The sequence below is a fragment of the Pyxicephalus adspersus genome, chromosome 1 (assembly GCF_032062135.1).
Source record: "Pyxicephalus adspersus chromosome 1, UCB_Pads_2.0, whole genome shotgun sequence".
Taxonomy (NCBI): Eukaryota; Metazoa; Chordata; class Amphibia; order Anura; family Pyxicephalidae; genus Pyxicephalus; species Pyxicephalus adspersus.
In genome coordinates, this window is record NC_092858.1 from 16032001 (window position 1) to 16050937 (window position 18937).

Below are 18937 nucleotides of genomic sequence, written 5' to 3' on the forward strand. Positions count from 1 at the left end.
TATATATATGTGTGTGTGTGTATATATCAATTCATTTGTATTTGCAACATTTTCCAAGGAGCTTTAGGAGAAAATAATGAACAAAGCAATTACATTTTTTTTAAACAGGGACAACAATAAGGTCAAAATAATTACACAAAATTATAAATAAATCCAATATAACTAGACACAGAGCTGAACTAAATGTGGACTGATATTTTTTCTTTATGTTTAATATTTAATGTTGCTGTATAAAGATATTAGGTGCTAATTGATGCATTTGTTTGCTACATAATTTCAAAAGCCTTGCATCAGTAGCTATTATATTACAGACATCGAAGCAGAATATTTTAAACTCGGAGTCATTAATCATACATTTTCACCTTTTACTAAGGGCAGGAAAATCCAATAGAAGGTGAATTGCATTACTGACAACCCAGGTCAAACGAGAGTAGGGGAAATTAACAAATCCTTACATTTGAAAAAGTACAGTGGAGTAGAAAAATGTATTTCCAGTGGATTTGTCTTTTCAAAGCAGCCCTTTATGTTCCTAGTTGTGAAGCTGCTTTTATGTATGACTCTTACATTGTAATTGTGCTATTTGTTGCAGTGTGCTCAATAACTTTGTCCATAACCAACTGATCATTATCTAAAAGAACGGAACACTAATACACCTTGTTTACCAAGACTGCTATTTGGAGCACTTAACTGTATTATCCTTTTTAGAGAGATAATAGATTTTTTTCTCTCTACAGATAACATACTTATTTTTCAAATGTAACTTAAAGTGAACCAATGGACTCATTTTAATATATTCTGAACAAGCATTATTAAAAACCCTCACCTACCTCTGTAGCTATCACCATTCTGGAGGCACAGAACTCCTATTTTATTTTTTTCTGTTGCTTTCAATTAAACCAAAATTTTTGCAGCCTTATAACGGTTGCTTTACGTTTTTATGGACTGACAAACCTGGCTTTAGTATGTTTGTTGTATCTAAGGACTTTTAATCACAAAATAAGCAGCTAGAAAGGTCAGGGATGCCTTGATTTAAAGCCCTTTTTAGAAATATGTTAATATTTCAATGACCATAGCCTGGGAGAACATGTAAATTTTACAGGTGCTAGGATAAATATTGAGGTTGACACCTGATGATCCCATTGTGATACAATTAGTGGCATAGTAGGGATTCATTAGCTTTAGGCTATATTTACACAAAGGTTGTGGTCCGATTACCGATTCCTCATTGACTATTGACTATTGACAATGACTACTGTGAGTCCGGTGTTTCTCAACCTTTTTTTGGCATGAAGGAACCACTTGAAGTAAAATTGTATGAAGTATTTTCTACCGTACCATGGCGGTTATAAATCTGAACCCAATTTCTATTTCAAGCTTGCTTTGTGTATTGAGGCATGGTAAGGGTTGAAGCTGAAATCTACAACTGTCAAGGTATATGCTAGTCTCCTAAAGCTTGAAGAATCCTTGGCAATATCAGGAGAAACCCTAAGGTTCCATAGGAGTATGTTAAGTGTTAATATATATTTTCAATGTTTTCAGTTGCAGTTTGGTCAAACTTTCAAAACGTTTGGGAGTCTTTAAAATGTAGGCATTTCTGAACCAGCAGTTCCACTGAATTCAATAGAAGTCTGAACCAGGTTCCAAAACAATGTATATTAAAGGCGTGCTGGTATTGCAAAATGTGTGTTTGGGAAACTCCTGGCAGCCCTACTTGATGAGATAAATGGATCAAAAAAACAGCCTGCTAGAGAAACTAAGATTAAATGGTGGGGCCTGGTGATAATGGGAGTCAATGGGTGGGTTAAACAACAATAGAAACAGATATAAGACAAAGCATCCTTTGGGCCTTTTCTCCTAGTAGCTTTTTGGAAATCCTGATGGAAATCCAAACCACCTACAATAAAACTGCAGTGGGACTGCAGTGTGGGAGCAATAAATCCATGCAATAGGAATACGAAAAGATTGGTTAAGATTCTGGTTCCATTCGGGCTAACTGTATTATGTCTGCTTCGTTGATCTTCAGTACTTACTACCTGTTGTTTCTAAATCTCATAAACCTCTATGGGTGGTATTCCCATACAGGCCATAGAGATAAAGGCAGGAAGAACAGCAGGCTATTTTTAAAAACATGAAATGAGCATATTAGTGCAGTTCAGGTCTACAGTAACATGCACTGATGATCTTCCTAAATGCTCTTGAACTGGTCGTAAAGGTGCTTGGAAATGTAATGTGTTCATCAGCCTTGCAGTGAGATTATTTTTCTTACTGAAGATAAATGTATATTTCTGTGTTCCTGGCACAGTTAATGCTCCTTATGGCTTCATAGCCCACTTTCATGAATATAGCTGATGTCTTTAGAGTTGCTTTCTTTTACTCAGGATTGCACTCAGATAGAGTACTTACACTGATTGCATGGGAGAAAATTCATTGCAGTTCATCTAGAACAGCTCTGTGTTTATAATATAGTCTTATTTTTCTGTGCAATCGGTCTCTCAGGAGAGGTTTATTTTATATTAATTTGTCTTGATCATTTATTTGACATGTCTGGGTGTTTTTAAAGTGAACCTGCATTGCATTAATCACACAGAGCCTTATTTGCTTAACTCCGGCTTAAGCAACTGGTTAGGAGTCAATGTCAAAGGATGGAAAATGCAGGATGGTTTTTACTTTAGTTTGAGAATTCAGTAGCAGGAGAAAGGGGATGGGGTTTGCAGTTACTCTTTTACATACAGATAAAACTGGCTCTCTAGAACTTGTTTGAATCACATAGTCCGCAGCAGCAGTGATAAACACCACTTTGGGCTTGCCAACAACAGTCTAAGGTAGTGTTTTCAACCAGGGTTCTGCGGAACCTTAGGGTTTCTCTAGATGTTGCCAAGGGTTCTTTGAGCTTTGAGAAACTTGTGCCTCTCAAATATGTTCTGACTGATCTGTTTAGATCAACCGACACCAGTAGTCTTTTTGGCTGTCTGTAAGAATGACACTCTTCTCATTGGCCAGCAATGTAAAAAGCATTCTTCCCCGTGACCACTAGGTTAATGTACTGTGAGCTGTGGATATATTAATTAGCATGGGGTTCCCTGAAGACCTTAAAGTTATTTCAAAGGTTCATCCATGGTAAAAAAGTTGTTTGGACTTCCCAGGTTTGGAGGACCCTAAGCACTATATTTTGCCATTCCGAGCTTTTCTCAAATAGGAATAAATGACCAGAATTAGAGAATAATATTCCAAACTCTGATCTTGATCAGAAACCTAAAAATCAATTGCTTACGTTGCGTTGTTGCTGAACATTTTATTAGATTAAAACTGAATATCATCCAGTTTGTGTTATCTCTAAGGCCTAAAGAAGTGGGTCTGGTGGGAGCTTAGGTGTCTTAAAGGAAGGCTAAGGAAATTCACTGAACACCAAAGTTTTCCATCCAGTACCAATATATGAAACAGAAATAGGTCTAGCAAAAGGTCTTCTTTAATTCATCATTTAAAAAAAAATGCATCTATATTATAAAATATCTAAATTTGCCTGATTGCTCTTTACACCGTTTTCAGTCTAACACTGTGAGCTTATGGTAGAAAAATAATGAATTTGTCAGTGTGCTGTTGCTCCTTTGTCTTCCATTCACAGTCCATGGGTTGAAAGCTAACTTAGGAATCAGAACTACAGCTATTTTATTCTGTATAGGGATGTTGAACATGAAAGATGCTTGCATCTATAAGAGTAAATTAGGACATGCGTTTATTTGAGATCCTGGGATTTTGATGCTGCCTAGACTTCTACTTCAGTCTGTACTGTCAATCCACATTATATATGGAATGGTTTGGCAAAAATACAAAGTTATTTTAGAACGTCATATTCTATTGATTCTTAAACAGTAGATAGACAAGAGGTAAAAGGAGCCTAATTAAAGAAATTCTATCTTCATATGTTTTTCACTATGACACATGATTTTTCAAACTTGCATTCCAGAAGAAAATCAATAGCTGTTAATGTAAAGAGCTATATTACAAAAGATGTTACATTTATGATAAACTGACAAATGCTGGTGGGAAAATGACCCAAAAATAAAAAAGTAAAAAATTAATTATGGCAACTTAAGGTTGATCCCTTTTTTCCTATCGATGGCAAAGTTACAAGTTCACTTTAATAGCCCTCTGCCGAGAAGTACATGGCCCCCCTGACCCAATGGGATCAGGGAAAGATAGCACCGTGTAAGGTATTTCACTTGGAGCTTACACAAGATTGAAGTCCCTTACTGCCTAGTGTGATAGCAAATACACAACTTTGAAAATTAGTAAAAATAGTTTATATATATTTATATATATTTTTATATATAAATGTACATATATTTATATATATGTATTTGTATGTGTATGTGTATATATATATATATATATATATATGTATTATAATATAATATATGTATTATTTGTAAATGTGTTCTGCATGGGCATAACATAGATTTGCATTAAAGAAGATTCCATCTTTTTTTGGACAATGAGATAAGTGTTTTTTATTGTCAGTTTAAAGCAGTAAAAAAGACACTTATCTTTTGGTCTAAGCCATTAGTCGTCCCACAATCCTAGTCCAATTGGTGCTGTGCTGTCCCCTCTACCTTCTTCTTATGTGACATATATATTCCAGGGGATTACAGGTTACCCATTCAGTCTTCATGGCTATGGAGGTAAAGAAGGAAGGGAAGAAGTCTCTCCTTCAAATTAAAAAAAGTATGATATATAATATATATATTATAACCTTGGTGATTCCCTAATTTCCTATCCTAGTGACTATACATAAAGGAAGGTGGCACTACACCCAATGGAGGCATATTCAGAAATGAAGCACCAAAAAAAACACTAACCCTTTTCTGATCTCTTCAAATGAAATAAAAAAGAAGAATGGACTCCACTTTAATGCTGAATTTGTAATTCCAACAAATGGCAATAGTGTTAATACCACTTTGCCACGCCATATTATTATTAGAATTTGAATTGCAGATGGCTGTTACAATTCTGTGCATGATATTTCCTTTTACAGCTTCGGAACACACACAGAGCCGTCGTTTGCGCGGTGTATTATGACAAATCATGTCTTTTGTGATTGTCTACTGAAACATGTGTTTTAATTACATATATGGTGTTTATTTCTTGTCACAAATGAACTTCGGGAGGAATGGTTGGATGTAGTGAAATTAGCCATGTATAAATAATAATCACTAATTATAGTATTTGTCACCCTCGGATTTCTGAATTATCTAATGGATTCCAGTGTCTAACTTGCGGAGAGGTTCTTACCTGAAGAAAAGATGACAAACTGCAGGGATTTCATTCATGGCTGAATCTCACAGAAATGTATATGCTAATTATAGCAGAAAATAGAATGGTGATTTAGGTTTCATGCTGGTCATACACGTGGAGGTTTTGCAGCATTCAAGGAGTTTTTTTTTTTTGAGTTTTGATTGAAAAAACAGAATTGAAGTTTCAGAATCTGGCGTCCGTAGTTATAATAACAGTGACCAAATTTAAAAAAAAACTGTTGGTTACACCAACAGAAAGAACCTTTGACTTTATTCAAAAATATAATATAAGTAAAATTATTAGAAGCAGATTGGACTTCTCAATTTATTAGCATTGTTTTCCTAATATTGAAATGTAAGGGCTCATTCACACAATAATGTATCAATGAACTACTGATGAACATCTTTACTATAGACATATCTATAACTAAAAAATAAAGAACACTTGCCACGTGGCAATGATGGCATTTGCTTCATGAATCTTGTTACATACATGGAAGGAGAAAAAAAGATTCCAACGTTGGTGCTAGAAAAAAAACACCATGGCATTAATGGAGAGAAATAATTGCCTATTGGGCAGAGGGAAGAAATTGACTCAGTGATGGAAGAATGTTATAGGTCGCCTCCTCCTTGAAAGATTACCTGAGGCACAGATTCCAAGTGACCCCCTGGGTTTCACCAGTGCACCCCACAAGAAGTGTTTGATTATTGGCTAACAGACTACTTTGCTGCAAGGTGGTCACCATGTCATGGACCCCAGGCTCTCCCCACCAGGGGATTATAGGGATCAGATGACTTCAGTGTAGGAATGGCTATCAGGCAGGAACACAGCAAGTAAAGGCGAAGTAGTTAAGCAGACCAAGGTCAAGGCAGGCGACAATCACAAGCAGAGAAGAGGTAAAACCGAGGTCAAATCCAGAAAAGAGAAAAAGCTTGCAGAGTAGCAGGGAATACACTGAGAATCTAGAAACCTGAGCCTGGAACTGAGGAGGTTTAATTGAGCCTAGCAGCCAATAGCAGGACAGCATTGACTCAGGATACAATCTGCTCATTGGCTGCAACACATACTTCATAATCTCTGTGGCCAGCTTCAGTTTCTGTGCAGGGGATGCCAGGAACAGTGGATCTGCGAGTGGTAACAAAGTCCCTGCAAGAACCCCTGAAGAGCTTAATAGGTTGGCCATCTTTTGATACCTGTGGTGGACAATTTGGCCCGGCAGCTCCCCATTTTAATCTTTGTCCTCACATGTTCTTTACCTGCAGGAAATCAGGAATAGCATCATAGCTTTTAGGAAGAATTACCAATGAGAAAAACCGCAGTAAACAATATTATGCAGGAAGAATGAGGAAGAAGAGATCCCCATGTAGAGATTCTGTCTCTAAAGGGTTCAATAATAAACTGTGTGATAATTATTTCATACACACATAATCTGTGCACTGCCTGTAGAGTCTTTCTCTCCATAGGCTGGATTCCAATCTGCAAGCACTTCGGATAAAACAGATACTGTAGCAGTTAAATCATACATTTGCCAGAAGTCTAAGAGCCTACAGGTAATAGATTTATAAACACGTGGACTCCACGGCCTTCTCTACGCCTCCATTTGGTTTTCATCTCATATTGATTTCTTGATTTACTGTAATAACTGCGATACTATTGCATTCAGCACAACAGTGGAATATTATAAGGGTTGTGAGCTGGCCAGAGAAGCAGAACACACTGTTGTAAATAACTTAATCTACTTTACTGTGCATTCTGACATGTCAACCTTCTCCTGATTGGTTTCTCAGACATTTAATTATAATGACAGTGCAGAGTAAGAACACAACTCCTTAAAATGATGCTTTCAGTTGGACAAAGTCTATTATCCATTCATCAACTCACCATACACTTGTCATCAGAACGCTTAAAGTGAAATTTTATTCATTTTAATTTATTTTACATGTTTGTCTGCAAAAGTCCCTGACCTTATCTTTTCTGATTTGTTTTCTGTGTTTGACATTTCTTGACCATATGGCTAATCTCAACTAATTTCTTTTACCCTGTCCATTTTTTTAACTTTTTGGCCACTGTGTCAGTCCTTTTGGGCAGTGGGCCTGACTTTCCATGACTTTATGTATATACAATTACTCCCCTGTAAAATGCCCCCTACTGGTCACTAAGGTAGTCCTTTTGGGCAAAGGGACCTGACTTTCTCTAGTTTCATGACTAAGGTCCACAGCCATGTGATAATGCTGGGCCAATCACCAAGCATCAGATCTGCAACATGAGTTTATGGAAAGTGAGTAATCATATCTCTATACGTAGAAATATTAAGTTCATGAGATAGTAGGGCAACCAAGGTAAGGTGAATACAAGAGGAGGCTGCTTGGTAAATTGAACCTATATGACAAATACAGTCATACGCCAAAGTGTAAGTCCATCAAAATTTTGAAAGTCAACTTTTTAGTGCTATCCGAGGCAACCATTATAGAGGATTCCCATTTACCTAATGTCCTTGTGACAAATGATTCATCATACAGCAACTGGCCAGGATGCAGACAGAAAAAGTTACAAAAATCTAATAAAAGTTTTTGTTCACTCTCTAAATTAAAAAAACAAAAAAAAAAAAAGTTGGGACATCTACAATAGAAGAGGGAAGCTTAGGTCATGTACGACTACTTTGAAGCAGGAACGAAAGTCTGAAAGTACTCACCTACACCCCAGAGATGTAAGGTCTGTGAACAAGCTCTGCCGACACTGACATCTTCTTCCAAGCTTCTTCTGGGATTGGGATCTCTTCTCATTTTAGATGGTGTTGGATAATAGGTTTCCTGGAAGTTATCTCTCCATCAGATATCATATGTGAATCTCAATGTACTGTATAAGAAAACTGTGACAAGGAAGGTAGCAAATTTTTATTACAGAAATGCCATAGTACATCTCTTCAGTATTAAGATATCTTCTTGTTTTCAATGTTTTTGTTCCAAGGTCACACTTTTTTCTGTAACAGTGGAAATGCTGGATTCCCCTTTTAAGGAGACAATACTCAACATAATATTGTATTTTTACTGTAACCCTTCTTGTTGTGATTGGTTGCTTTGCTTTGAATAATTATGTAGGCAGGTGGGCAAGTAGAACCTGAAATCACAAATACCAGTCTATTAAACAACAACCCCTCTTTAATAGGCAACAAACTGATCTGGGGATATTTTTACAATTAAATTAGGTGTAATTTTGTAATAGGGTTACATGTCATTATAACCTTTTAACTGATCCTAAATGATGTTTTTCTTTGTGTTTATTTGATAGTAAAAAACCATCATGTAAATCTACGTACTGAGCTCTGAAGTTTACATTAGTATCTGTGCCCAGGGCACATTTTGTTTCTGTCTGCTTGAAATAGATTTGTTTTCTTGAATACTTTCATTTTTTTTCTTTTTTTTTTCTTTTTTAGCATTCGCTAGTGTTTACCGTTTTGAAATCCATGTTTATTTACTGAGAGAAGAACAATCTTTCTCTGGAATTTTGCCTACGAGAACAGACTAATACAGTACACACATTTATTGGTGACAATAAAAGTCAAATTTAATCAAGGAAGTTGAAGAAAACACAAGGAACACAAAACTGTATCTGCCGGGAAGTTGATGTTGCTAAGTGAGGTAAGCTAAAAATAGTTTGTAGAATAAAAAATGTAATAGCTCTGGGAGTTTTATGTGCTATGATTCAGATGGCATTGTGACCTGGGGTTTTCAAGCCGGAGAGGAACTAAAAGTTCTAGGATGTTTGATGAGGCCAGAAGGTGCCCATTCCTAATAGGAATAAAGTTGGCTAACTATAATTTTCAGTAAGCTTATGGTTAGACAGCTGTTTGAGACTTCAACTGTTTAAAGATCTGCTTAGTTGATGGGATTGGGCATTTTGACCTCTGCCAAGTGGGGTCTGTAGGCCATACAGGCTTTTGTTTAGACAGTATGGTGCAGCAGAGTGGGGTTCATGCTATGTGTTGCATTAAGGATCTGGCTTCTTTTTTATTGTCTCAATACACAGATCTTCCCCTATAGGACAAAGGTCTAATGCAGACATTTTCATCCAGGGATTCATGGAACACTAGACTTCCTCCTGTGGTTGTTAGTGGTTCCTTTATCTTTGGGTGATTGACTTCCCATCTTATGGTGCCTGCATATTTCCAGGTTCAATGTCATTTGGCAGAGTTAAATCAAATGGGGGCTCTACCATTTAGCAGAGCCAGTAGGGTGACACCAGTGATTTTTTAGCTGTCCCGAAGGTTGGTCTTTTGTCCAACACTGCAAGCGGTATTCTTTTTGAATTATTAATGTAGTGGGGACATTCTTCTTCTGCTCCAAGTAAACAGATAAAATGCATTCTTGTTTCACTGTCTGAATATTGGTAAAAAATATATTCTGGAGGAACCAACTGGGTATTAAGGCTTTAAAGTAAAAATAACAGTGACTGTTGATCCAGGGAATATCTGATTGCCTCATGGAATCAGGAAGGAATTTTCTTCCCCTGTTGAAGCAAATTGTAATAGGGTTTTTTTTGCCTTCCTCTGGACCAACTATGTCTTATAGGGTTTTATATCTGGGATATGTTTATTTCCCCAGTGGTTGAACTTGATGGACTTNTGTCTTTTTTTAACCTAACCTAACTATTTAACTATGTAACCAAATTCATATGGCTCTATTTATAAAGCAGCGAATCCGACATTCCCTAAGTCATTCCCTGGTGGGGATCAATTACTGCCATTGAAACACATGGACCTGAAAGATTCACCACAAAGGAATGTCTGAGGAAAAGTCTGATTCTCTGCTTTATAAATAGAGCATATAACATTGTGTTCAAGAATAGGCAGCCGAAAGACCAGGGGTGCAGCATTGTTTGTGGTCGTCCTGCAGGGGATCTCCATTACTTACCTACTATGCCTTTTTCTTCATTGTGTCTCTGTGTGGACGCAGCCATCTTGGTAAAGGCAGGACATGCCTTCCTCATGTCAGAACCTCCAGCAAGCGCAACCGTGAGCATCACAATACAAAAAGAGGAGTGCCTAGGTACACTCACATTCCATTTCATTTTTGTTCCAAAAAGGAATACTTTCCTTAACTTTAGATACAGATGACTAGTTACACAAATCACAAATAGTCCTTAGTTCATTGCAATTCAGTTTTAAGTAGTTAATTGTCGTAGAGTGGGCGTGTGATCTCCTATGCCTTCCTTGCCCTAAGATTTAGCATTCCCTGATCAAATAATTTGGCTAATGTGATACCAAGGCAGTCTAGCTGAATGGGGTAGAAATAGCTAATGATATACTTATGTCTTATTTTATAGAAGTGCAGGTATTTGTAACAGCTAATGGGTAGAACTTAGCATGAACAGTACCCCTGCAAATTTCTAAAACATCAACCCATGCATCTTTATATTGAACAATATACTACAAATCCACTATAATGGCTTTTCACATATAATCAGGATTATGTAGGGTCTTCATAGGTCTTACTAAAGCATTTGAAAAACAAGGCCAATGCAAATACAATGCCAAATGTTTCGGCAATAATATAAGAGGTGCAGAGAGATGAATATGGTTGGTGTGTGTTTATGAAAAAAAGCTGAATAAATACCCTGAGGATTAACCTTGAGCTAGATGCGATAATTGCTTTTGAAGTAATTAAAATGACTTTTCTCTACAGAAATGAGGAATAGGTGTTATTTTGCTTCCTGTGTTCAAAAGGAAATAAGTTGCTAAATGAAAAGGGCTTTGTGCATGGACAGTTACGTATTTGTTGTTACAGAGGCTATCCCTATTTTTAGTATTGCTGCTAGTATTTGCAGAGAATTCTGTGTGACATTTAAAGAGAATCTGTCATAACAAAAAAAGATAATTGGGATCTGACAGCCCTGCATCATAGATTCTGCCATCCCTTCTTCTGCAATCTAATCCTCACACCTCCAACTTTGCCTTTTCTTGGTTCTTTTTTCTCCCCTCATTTCCATTTTAGTTGCATACCTTTTTTAGACTCTGTGACATTGTTACTTTGACATTGTTTTTTGCTTTGATGTACAGTGCAGGCCGATTGTGGCTGATATAGGAGATTGAGAGAGTGCCGTACGGGGGGGGACATATGGAGCTGCAAAGTGTGCCACTCCGGGAGGGCCCCGGACCCAGCTATGTTCTCCACAGGGACCCACTGCCACTGGTGATGTACATAGCTTTTCAATGACACCACATCTAGCCTCTGGACATTTCTGAAGAGTTTTCATTCCTGATGTAAGCATTGGGCTGACTTTTAGAAGAAGTTATGCAAATATACAAAAGTGCTAACATTGTATATGTGAAGCTGAATCTTCCTAGGTAAAAGAACCAAAATCTAATAAAGTAAAAAAAGTAATAAAGGGACAGGGCAAGAACGTTAGAGCTGGGGAGGAAAGGAATAAGTGATGGGAGAGGTAGACTCTATCTGATTCCAATGCACCCTGCATGAATCTCACAGTGTGGTATAAAATAAGAGCAACAATGTTATGTAACAGCTGGCCAAATAAATCACAGGGTTTCGTCCAGGATGACAGCTACATTTGCCCCAGATACAGGTTATACGCAGAGTATTTTTCTGTTTAGTCAAATTTCCTTTTGACCTGAAGGTGGTGTTTAAGTACCAGGCTGAATGACAATGAGCTTCTTGGCCAGGTGGGGGAGCTAAAAAGGCCTGGGTATGATCAGGTGTAACTGTCTCACTTGAAATGCATCCTGGAAATTAGGCTGGGGATATAAACTCCCAGCCTGCTTATTCCTGGGGCTCTGTCTTGGCTGATGAGCTGGGGGAAGGTCCAAGGTGAACTGTGAGTAAAGACAGACCATTGCAAAAGATATATGGTTAGGGCTTTAGAATCCTGCACAGCACTAGATTGCTAGTTAAGGGAACTAACAGTGAGTTAGTGGCCAAGTGGCCAGGTTTTATTTTTGCTGCTGGTTTTATTTTGCCTGTTTTTGTGTGGAAATAGTATTAAGTAAAATAAACCCTTGATGCACTTTTAACCTACTGGCCTGGTTTCCTGCTTGAAACACAGTTAATACAAAAGGGAACCCTGTATAACCATATAAGACTGAAGAAAAGACTGGACTTCAGCCGTAACTGTTGCAAAAAGCTTTTTTTTTCTTAGATTTAGAGTGGAGAAGAGGAAGGATTGATTGCAGAAATTTGCCCCACCTCCTATCTTTTAGAAAAAGCTTTTCCAAACAGAATGTAAGAGTAACAGCAAAACTGTGATTTTTCTTTCATATAAAAGGAAAGCTAGAACTGTGTATTTCTGTGTCCCTGTTGCAGATTTTCCCTTACTCTTCTGTCTTTTCAAAGCAGTGTCACCAGTTCAAAAAGTAAAGGGATATCTCTAATCTCTGTTGGAGATCGGCAGCACTGAAGTGCAACACAAGATCAAAATAGGCAAAATCAAGTAATATGTCACACAAATAAAAACTTAACAGCAGTTTAGGATATGTGGTGCTTTAGCAAACAAAATGCCATTCATTAAGGGTTTGCATCTTCTTTAGCACTGATGGAGCTGCCGGCCAAATCCCGATTCCCGTAGGACCCATGCACATCTGTCCACTGAATTACCGCATGAATGTAACAGGTTAACATTGAGGTTCTCCACAGCCCTACTGATTTATTACATCTGGTCATTGGAATCATTAGAAGGACCCAGAGATAAAAAGAACTCTGAATGTTAAGCACCAAAAACCCTTTAGCCTTTATGTAATGGCCTTTCCAAAAATTTACATGCAAACTGTGATGTTGGGTTGACAGTGGATATGAGCACTGCCTGGTCTGCACCCCTTTGGGTTTGCCATTTTGAAAGATCCTAGTAGTATTTGTGGCTATTTCTGTTGGTTTTAATACCTGGTAGATATGATTTAAGATATACCGGTCTCATTAGTCCTAAGGGAGCTTATGTTGCGAAACGCGTCAAACACTGTAAGATTGGATGTACAAACTATGTTTCTGTAACAGCTAACGTATCTTTAATCATAAATTAAATAAATATTTGATTCCCTTTTGGTTTAACATTCGTTCCTTTAAGGTGTTGAGGATAAATGACATCACAGCAAACATAATATGCATTAACCTAAATCCTCCATTAATGCTTGTGGTTACATTGAACATTTACAGGTAAATGTAATGCAGAGCTAAACACATCCCATATGTAGATGGAAACTCCAATGAGTAATAAAGATGAATCTGCCACCATTTATAGACAAGATGAATTGTATGTTTCTACTTAATAAAGCACACATTTTCGGTGACAAATCCCCTTACAGCTAAGAGGCTGTTATGTGAATAAATGAAATGCGGAAGCATGCTTTTGAGCCTATGAAAGCATTTCATCTTTCTGAAGTAGGACCCCGCCTGGGAATAAGAGTTTAGATACACACACTCTTTACGCACAATCTCTCTCGTCTGTCTCCCAACTTTGTTGTGACATTTGGCCAGATGTGCATTGAGCTTGTAAAATTTGCTTAGCCTCATTGAAAGGAATATTTATTAGAAAGCCATGGGATAGCTCCATTTGATAAGCCAGATATTTATTATCTATGGGGTTGTCCTAGATTTCCGAACAATGCAATGTAGGAATTTAGCAGCAGTGTGCCCTGGGGCAGTTGAATTTCTGTATCTCAGAATGGGGTTTTCTTAGATCTGGTGTGCTTTGGGAAAATGCCAAATGTAACATAAAGCAGAGCAAAAGGCATTTACAGAATTTTTGCCCAAATATGTTTTTTTTTTTTTTTTTTCATTTGGTTGCTTTGGGGGACCACAAGGCCATGTTCAGACTGGCAATGAAGTTGCAGTGTGATTAGCACTTCCCAATGTCAGTGAACCACTGCCTTGGGGGAGCCCATAGACAATGAATCGGGGTGGCAATGAGCAGTACAGTACCACTCACTACCATCTGCTAACAAATCTGCAGATGCTGTTACTTTAAGAACCAACGCTGTGGTGTTAATGACCAACAGCTGGCAAAGTGCCAGCCACTGGGAGCCACATGGAATCACTCAATATAAAGGTAGGTCTGAACCTGCTCTAAATGTATACCACATGTTGTGCCACATGGCTAGCCATGGCATTAATGCAGGTTAAGCCACACATGGTGTATGCACATTAACTGGAAATTCTCACATCAGTAAGAAAAATCTAAAGCTGTCCAAAAACATGGCCATCTATATTGTTAAGCTTATTCAACCCACAGAGAATTCCAAGTTTGGTAGCACAATGGCTCAGTTGTAAGCCTTTGCAGCGCTGGGTCGAATCTCGGTCAGGACAGTATCTGCATGGAGTTTGCAGGTTCTCCCTGTATCTGCTTGGGTTCCCTTCCACATTCCAAAAACATGCAGTTAGGTTTATTGGCTTAGACCTTAGATTGTATTAAAGACATATGACTATGGTAGGGACACTAGATTGAGAGCTCATCTGGGGGACAGTTAGTGACATGACTGTGGACTTTGCACAGCGCTGCATAATATGTTGTAATATTAAATGTGTAATAATGTAAATAAAAGGAATCTACATGCCCCAAGTTTGATCCACTACCAAAATTCAGTCAATGCTTAAGTCAAAACTGACTAACAAATTGACAGTTTAGATGAAGATTTTGGCAAATTGATAATAAATATAAGATATGGCAATTTTTTCTAAAGTGATCCTATTTTTGTCACTATACAGCAAAAATAAAAAGAACTTTGTAAATGATCAAGCAAGAAAATTGGTTTTTAGGCAGGTCTAAAGTATGTGTTGTGATAGGTAGGTTTCTTTAATATGTAAATACTTTTGATGATGTTGCATAAAGTCAGTCTACTGCATGAAGCCTTAAAATTGTGTGATCTCACAAAATGGTAGGAAAAGAATGATACCAAAAATTGTCTATACGTGACACTTTAAAAGCCACTCACAAATATGTGTTGCACAATCAGTGTTTATACATGCATGTACATGTTATGCAATTTATTGGATCATATGTGCCAGGGTACTTATTGCATTTTGTTTTTGTTTGCATTTTATACAATAACATGTATGTTACATTTACATTTTAGTTAAATTTATTGTTATCACACGGGGGTTAAAAAGCATCCTATGTGATAACTTTGAAAGATGATGGATAGTCTTTATTAGGACATTGGAGGCTCTATTTATAAAACAGGGAATCTTACATTCCTTTAAACATTTCCTGGTGGGAATCTTCCAGGTCTGGTTGTTTCAATGACAGTAATTGATTCCCACCAGGGAATGTTTGAGGGAATGTTTGATTTGATTCCCTGTTTTATAAATAGAGCCATAGTGTTTGCCGGAGCCCTAAAATCTCCCAGCAAAGACCACACTGGATCGGCTGTTTGCCAGTTTTTCAAGGAGGATGATGACAATTTGGAACTTTAACATGCTCAGAACTAAGTGTTCCATGTTCACATTCATCAGATGATAAAATGGAATAGACGTGCTCAGTGTCCCAGCTTTCTTGAAAAAGCCCCAAAATCAAAGCTAGAAATGGGGGAGAAAGAGTTGGTGTGGGCAATATAACAGGGGCTGACTATGGATCCAGAAAAAGTGACCTATCAAAAGTGGGGTTGCTGGTTAAAAACCATGATCTTGGCATTGGCATTAAAAAGGTTACAGAGTATTACATAGAGTTTTTTTTTGTCTTCACTGAGCCACAAAAGCACAAAGAGGAGAAACTGACACTTTGTGCACTGCACTCAGGCTATAAACCGAAGGACTGTACTGGTGTCAATCTACCTAACAGCCATGTATAGATTTACTCTTAATGAGGTTGTCTGTTCTTCATTTAAAAGCATAATGGTTACTTGCTGCCACAACATTTGCGGGTAATGGGTTATATCGTTTTATTATGGGCTGAATTAGGGAGAAACATTTCTCTGTTGTCAGCCTGGTACTGCGAAGCTTTTAAACGGCTTCATAGAAGTCTCTGCGTTCAGCATGAAATTGTCCAATGTGCTGAATGTTGTTTTGTGTAAGTTAAAGCTAAAGTTTTTGTCTTCTTATAGTTTATCTTCCCTGGTTCCTCTTTTCTCCACTCATCAACATGCTAATAAGCAAACAATTATTATTTTTTTATTACATGCCATATTTTTCACCCTGAAATGTCATCCTTGGGTTTGTCTGCAATGTAGGGACCTAATGGTAGGTAGGAGAAGCTGGTAATAGAAGTGCTAGTACATAATACATATCTTCATTGAAACATCCCATTACTCCTCTAAAGAACCCTTAGCTCTAAGGCAAGCAGTGGGTGTCTCTTTTGGGTAATTGTGCACGCAGATCACCCTAGGTAATGCCCACATATGATGCGCTGAGCCTTTATGAAAAAATTAAATCTAGTAAATAAAAGGGGCAGGTCAGGGACCAACAAGCTGGAGAGCAATGAGCTGGATAATGTTGGATGCCTCCTAGAAAGGAAATAAGTCATACTCTCAGACCTACAACAAATTCTAATGTACACTATGACAGTGCTGTCCCCGCCACTCTCAATCCAAGCTCTGCTGTGTACTTAACAGAAGGACAATTTACACAAATACTATATACTCAAGTATAAACCAGGAATTTTTTTCTCCTTCAAAATTCCATAAAATTTTTTTTCAAGTGAAAAATAGGTACATTGGTTTGTATGCAGATTGGGTTTTATTCAAGCATATTCAGTACTGACTAGAGGTGGTCCAGGACAATCTGGCTTTAAAGAGTACCTGAACTCAACATTTTTACCTTACATAGAAGGGTAGACAACCCTTCCATATAAAGTAAAAATGTTGGTGTTTTTTAAACACCTTGGCGGTATGGCTTGGGGTGAATGTTTTGCACCAAAAGCGGTAACCCCGAGCCACACTCAGGGTAGCATAAAAAAATCCTACCTGCTCCCCCCTGATCCAGCGGTGTCCTCCCGCCATCTTTGGCTGGCTTTTGCATCATATCCTCGGCTTGATTGATGTGATGGGTGAAGTGTAAGTACGCTGGGCCGGCGTGGCTTGGCGGATTACATGACAATCTGCTTTTAAAACATTGATCACAGTGATAAAGTTATGAAAAATAAATCCAAATATTAAATCCAAAAGTTTATTCTAATATTGTACCCTTGTTTGGACAAATTTAAACATTTTTAATAAAGTTTATTTTTTTTTATAATTATTTAATATGTTATAATTTACGATTTGTCTTTCAAACTTTATCATACCTGAGAGTTATTCCTAAGAATTACAGGCCGAAAATATTAATACAAAACAATGTACCACTTTTGACATACTGACATAATTAGACCGCCAGGGGGGTTAAAAAAAAAGTTTGGGAACTACCCCTTTAAGTCTTGATTGTCAGCTCTGCGCCTGGACGAAGAAGAATCCCAGGGCGATACAGGCCCAGATCGCAAGAAGGAGCAGCACCATCAAGGAATCTGCCGGATCAAAGGTAAGTGTCATTTTTTTGTTTTTAGTTTACTCTCGCTTTAATAAAAGTAAGTTAAATGATGCTGGCCATTAGACAACTAGTGGTAGAAAAATGTACTGCAGAGAAAATCTGGACTGAAGTAAATGTTGCAGCAAAAGCTGATTTTTTTTTTTTTTTTTTTGTAATGGGCTATTTTATTACACGGTCTAAATAAACTCAGCTTTAACCTAATTGGATGATTAGCTAAACGAATACTGGTTGGGGAAAACTTTAGTTGGGTAAAGGAATAGTTACTAAGAGATCAGCTTAAAACTTTTTTATTTACATGTTTTCTTGTGTTCTATCCTACGCGTACATTAACAGCTTCATGTTCTGTGCATATTGCTTCATGTCTCCAACATTTTTTGTTTTGAAGGCAAACATAACACATTTTTATTTGTACGTTCTAACAAATTATTTGCTATTCTGATTAGATAGACACCATCTGTTCCAAAGGACAACTTACCCCCCCACCCAAGGCATTCATGACTTCCCAGGAATCTGACTTTGTCAGCCTGACGACAACGCAATACAAACAACACATAGAATCTCCCTTTACTCTATTTGTTGTTATGGAAGCAGTTTCCAAAGTGGTTTCAAAGTGTCTGGCGCGTGTACAGGAACAGTAAATAACATCAGGTCTTTTACAGAAGACAGAAGGTTTTGCCAAGTCGGGTCTAGGGGTTTCCCTAGGTATTATCGGTAATGGTTCTTCCTCCTGTCACTGGTTAAGGCTTTGTTGTTTTCTATCAGCAAGCTTGAATTACTGCTCAAATTAAAAGAAAACATTATGTGATAGAAACATAAGGGGTGCAATAAAAGTGGGCCTTTAGCTCAGACAGGTGGAAATTGGAGAATGGGGCAGATGATGTCCCTTCTGCAATAACTGCTTGTATTGTTCTGGGTATCTGGCAAAACCAGAGCTGCACATGTGCAGTTTTACCTTTGGTTGCAAGGGAACCCCGCCTATCCAGGCTTCCCTTGTACTTGCTAGAAATGAATGAACTCCCATGTGCCTGTAATAGTCTATTCACATCCTGCTTCTTATGTTTTTAGACCAGTTACAGGTTGAGGCAAGTCCAGAATGTTCAAACCCGGTAGTTTGATGCTGGCCATTTTATTGTTGAATATGACAAAGATTAGAGGGGGTGGTACGTCCCAAATAAATGTTGAACCCACAA

The 18937-nt window shown here is 37.7% G+C and overlaps 1 protein-coding gene across 1 annotated transcript in view; it reads left to right on the plus strand.

Annotated features, from left to right (window-relative positions):
- Window positions 1-18937, plus strand: part of CNTN5 (contactin 5) — a 790266-nt gene that overhangs the window by 155208 nt on the left and 616121 nt on the right. The window contains exon 2 of the mRNA XM_072402864.1: window positions 8726-8930. The gene's annotated coding sequence lies outside the window, so the exon portion shown is untranslated. The remainder of the gene's footprint in view (window positions 1-8725; window positions 8931-18937) is intronic.